The sequence below is a fragment of the Schistocerca americana genome, chromosome 2 (genome assembly GCF_021461395.2).
Source record: "Schistocerca americana isolate TAMUIC-IGC-003095 chromosome 2, iqSchAmer2.1, whole genome shotgun sequence".
NCBI classification, from domain to species: Eukaryota; Metazoa; Arthropoda; class Insecta; order Orthoptera; family Acrididae; genus Schistocerca; species Schistocerca americana.
The window spans coordinates 58,420,951-58,426,347 of record NC_060120.1 but is presented as its reverse complement, the minus strand read 5'-3'; the positions used below and the strand labels follow the sequence as shown (position 1 = coordinate 58,426,347).

Sequence of the window (5,397 nt, the reverse complement as noted above, 5' to 3'; positions counted from 1 at the left end):
CTGCTAAATATGGAGCTATTGTATCAGCATACCCTGAAAGACAGCTAACTGGTACACAATCTGGAACGGGGGCTTGCCTTTATTAAGTGATTTAAACTGCTTTGCTACACCGAGGATGCCAACTTCTACATTTCTCAACTTGGCAGATGTTCTTGATTGGAATTCAGGAATATTACTTCATCTTCTGACGTGAAGGAGTTTCCGAAAACCGTGTTTAATAACTCTGCTTTACTGGCACTGTCATCAGTGACTTCACCGGGGAAACACTAACAAGAAGACGGGCAGGTAGACTGAAAATGTATTAATTTTTCAGGAAGTAACTTCCATGGTACTAGAGGACGCTGTGGAGGGTAAATATTATGGGAGAAGACAGATACTGGAATGTAACACGTATCTTTTTGGAACATAACGTCTTGGAGGTGCTCAATTCCTCCTTTGTAGTGTCTGCCATTGGCGCTGAACATCTCCGAAAAGTTCATGTGTTTTCTACCCCAACCTGTGACGAAACGTCCAGCTCTTCATTTAATCAACAATGTGAGTCACTGCAAAATAATTTTAGAAGATAGTCTGACATTCAACCAAAATACTTGAGGAATACACATACGTTTATGACCAGCGTATCTGAAACGGCCAGGAACATGGTTGGCGAGTGGAGCATTGGGTCGTTTGCGACTGAGTTTGCTTGAAGGTGGTTGCCAGCTGTGAGAGGCAGCTCATCTCAGCAAGCGCGGTGCCAGTAACAGCAACGTGTCACGTCTCTCACCTGCTGGGTATAGACGACTGACGGAAGGCGGAAGCACCCTACGCAGAGGTCTGAGTAAGCAAATTGATGTCACTTCAAGCAACAATACCACTGGCTGACGACATTTAAAATCATACCAAACATTCAGCTGAGACTTATCCTAAGTAGTACTCCGTCATCAGGCCACATGTGGCCCACCGGGACCATCCGACCGCCGTATCATCCTCAGTGAGGATGCGGATAGGAGGGGCGTGTGGTCAGCGCACCGCTCTCCCGGTCGTTATGATGGTTTTCTTTGACCGGAGCCGCTACTATTCGGTCGAGTAGCTCCTCAATTGGCATCACGAGACTGAGGGCACCCCGAAAAATGGCAACAGCGCATGGCGGCCTGGATGGTCACCCATCCAAGTGCGGGCCACGCCCGACAGCGCTTAACTTCGGTGATCTGACGGGAACTGGTGCATCCATTGTGGCAAGGCCGTTGCCGACTTGTCCTAAGAATAAATCAGAATGACATTCAATAAACATTAAACATGATAGCAACGTGCAAAATGTTTCAAACACAAGCATTCACAATCAAGAAATTACATGCTTAAGATTTATCTATGTGTCCAGTTGGTATTAAAAGTTACTACATCTTAGCAGACAAAGTAGCGGCCGCTCTCTAAACTACACCTGCAGCTAGAGTGATCAGTTGTTAAATTTTCTATGTTTACCATCACTTAAAACTATGCCAGTGGGCACTTACTGTAAAATCTGACTAAAGTAATCGGCACTAGCCCAAGATTAAACTAGCTTTTGACTTTAGAACAGGGACTTAACAACAGTAGCCTGATAAAATAATTGAACAACTCTAGCTTGATCAGCAATAACAGTAATTCCCGGCATACGGTGGTAGGATTTAGTAGTAACCAGCGTTAAAGACTGCTTTGTCACAAAAGAATTAGAGCAGCTTTGGCCAAAGGACTTTACACGTGAGAGCTAAAGACAGGCGCTGAGAAAAGTGAACGACCACGGCAACGAGCATATGTCCGTTGTTCTTAACAACTTAATAAATATGCACCAGAAAATAAGCAGCTTGCACTTATACCAAATGTTAACATAACACAACAAACAAGAACCTGGTTCCTTAAAACCAGCTAAGACACACAAAATTGACACCTCTCTTCATATTACAGTTTCTAATGACACCGCGCTACAAAAATAATAGAGTGACAGTGTGATAGCCACGTATATGAAATCAAACTCAAATTACAAGTTTTACACACTGACTGTAACTCAGTAAAGAAAGGCTTCCACAGAGCTTACTTAACAAGGGTACAAATGAAACTACACATAAACGTAACAAAGACCGAAATGGTGATTTTCAGAAAAGGAGGCAAACCACCCAAGAATGAGGAGATCGACATCAGAGGACAAAAAATAAAAATCTCATCAGACTTTCAATACCTAGGGGCGACATTGCAACCAACAGCCAAATGATTCACAAAACATACAACAGAACGTGCAGCCCAATCAATAATAGCAATACAGGACATCAAAAACATCCGCCTACTCAGTCTAGAAACGGCAATGAAATTATTCAACACAAAATTCGGCACACAAGTAAAATTAAAGTCACGATGAGAGTACTCAAAGCAAACACACAGCAACACAAGGCGACAACGTAACAAAGCACGCTTACGTTCACCCAAGAACCGAACAATGAATAAGATAATGACTAATTAAATCCACTCAGTTAAATTTAACACTCTGTGGAACACGGCTGTCCCAGACTGTCACCGAACGACACCACAGAATGATAATATAACGCACAGCAGTGCCTCCAGGCTTAATTAATTTGCTCAAGGCTCGACACCAGACATTCTAGTCCCCCCCACTCCAGTAAGTGGTGGGGGACTTCCTTCCTCATCTATAAACTCATAACTCGTTTCATAACACTGAGAAAAGAACTCAGATTTCAAACAAATGTCACAAGGCTCCCAAAACAACAGCTAACACAAAACCCTAGACAAACTGTATGGCATTGATAATTCATCCAGTGGAACTACCAGAACACACATGGCATGTGTATGGCCCAATCACTGATAACACTTCATAGTGAACCCACTCACAATCAAGCTATAAACGATTCCCGAATACGGCATACATGTTAGACCACGAACACATACACAAACCAAACTCACTAGAAACCCACCCTGACTACAGTTTCTCGCTGCCTGCCCTGGAAAGAAACCCCGACCTGATAAAGACAGAACATGAACGAGGCTAGCCAGTATTTTCACGTTTCAAAATACAGGGTGAAAATTGTGAACGATATGAAAAAAAAACGTAGAGGAGTTAGAAAGTGCGACGTGCACACGCTTCATTCAACATGTAAAGGTCACTACAGATGTTCGAATTCAGGTTACGAAATGTTCGATGTGCCTGCCATCATTGGCGATGACGTAGCGGTCGCGTGGTTCCAAACTGAAGCGCCTAGAACCACTGGGCCATTCCGGCCGGCCCCGTCGGAACATCGATGCTGTGTATGACCTCCTGAATGGTTGTTTCAAGCTCAGCAGTGGTTTTCGCGTTATTGCTGTACATCGTGTCTTTAATATAGCCCCACAAGAGGAGCCGCACGTGATCATATCCCGAGAATATGTCGACCAATCGAGGCCGATGCCAGAGCTAGAATGCGGTCCCCAGAGTGCTCCTCCAGGACGTCAAACACCCTCCTGGTTCGTTGGGGTCGAGCTCCATCTTTCATGAACCACTTCTTTCGAAATCAAGGTCAGTTTGGATAATGGCGATGCAGTCATCTTCCAAAACCTTCATGTACCATTCGGTAGTCTCCGAGCCATCAAGGAATATCGCACTGATTATTCCGTGACTGGACATTGCACACCAGAGACTCCTCCGTCGCTAAATGTCGATTCAAGTCCCCCAAATGTGCCAATTTTGCTTATTGACGAACCTATCGAAATGAAAGTGGCCTTCGTCGCTAAACCAAACCATGCTAATTCCCAAAACGCCGTGCTGTCAACCTTGTAGTCTGAATGTCCTTACGCAAACCGTTCAGAAGTTACGACGAATTTATTTCATGTAGTTCAACAACGTCACCCTGTACGATACCATGAAATGTGACAGCTGAGAAAAACTACTCAAAAACACTTCCACTTCCAGAGGCATATTGCAAAGGACCTAAAACTGTGCCCATTTCGTTGTACATCGGCAAACCCACTACGCGACCTCTACCGAAAAGACGGAAGGCCTAACAGTACCGACAAACCACCGTGTCGTTCTCTGCCGACAGGCGTCACTAGATGCGGATTTGTAAGGGCATGTGGTCGGCACACCTCTCTCCCGGCCATTGTCTGTTCACGTGACCGGAGACGCTACCTCTCAGTTAAGCAGCTCCTCAATTGGACTCACAAGGGCTGATTGCACCCCGCTTGCCAACAGCAATCGGCAGACTCAGTCGGTGATCCGTCCAAGTGCTAGCCAAGTCTGACAGCGCCTAACTTCGGTGATCCAACGGGAACCGGTGTTACCACTGCAGCAAGGCCGTTGTCAACCACATCCAAACAGCAGGTTGCAGCTCTTGAGACACTTCAGCTAAACGGAAGAGTACTAAATAGTACACAACTCCAATGTACTGCCCATTACAGTGCTATGGAAAGCCTGTCACAACGATCTCCACATATATTTCTTCACGCTTTGGTGGCAGAACGATGAAAGCTATCACCAAAACCGCCAAGAAGCTCCACATTCTGCTAGCTAGTTCCGCACTACTTCCTGTCACATGTGAGAAGACCACATCAAAGACCGGGTGCCAGATAGCGCCAATGCCGTACATAGCATTCACTACTTCATACTTCATACTTCAAACACACCGGAGGGTATGACCACACAGCACAATATCACTGCTACCATTCGATTCATCATTGGTTGAAACGAGGTCCAAGGCACATGATGTGAATATATTTGAATATCTGAGAAAACTGTAGAAGCTTAATAAACCAGAAGAGACATGTATGAAGTGGTGAGAGTGAAATGAAAACGAAATTCAAAAATTAAGTAATTTATGTATTTCTGTAGTCCTAATTTAGACACTCAAATATGTGAGAATGTAAAAGAAATAAAAATATTCTAGTTATTTGGCCCTAATTATTTTACTTATATTTCGGCCGTCTAACTCACTACTGAAAGGAGCAGGGAAATGTTACTTAAAGTCCTATATGAAAGCATCAGTTTGAGACATATCAGCACAAAATTTTGAGACGTGTGTGTACATCCTGATTCAATTTTTCAAAGAAAAGATCTCTTGAATTTAGCTTGGAGGCATAAAAATGTGGAATGGTTCTCAGAAGTATTTGTAAACTATACATCAGCTATACAAACATAGATTCGACTACACCAGCACTTCGTCTCGAATCGCTGTTGATAAACTATAAACCAGAAATCAGAATGGAAAGGTCGAGTAACACTTGGATCTGGCCGATGTCTCATGAATCTTTCATCTTGTTCGAGACACTCTGAAAGTACATCCTCCTGGAAAGAATTAAACTGAATCGATTCTGCAGGGCATGAAAGGGTACAGGACGGTTGAAATAAATTGTGATATTCTCATGATACTGGTCTCACAAACGTACATAGTAGCAGTGTAGAGT

General features: G+C 43.8%; 1 pseudogene; it reads right to left on the bottom strand.

The window, feature by feature from the left end:
* Positions 1-1,110: 1,110 nt before the first annotated feature.
* LOC124596890 lies at positions 1,111-1,228 on the bottom strand (annotated as a pseudogene).
* Positions 1,229-5,397: the final 4,169 nt, after the last annotated feature.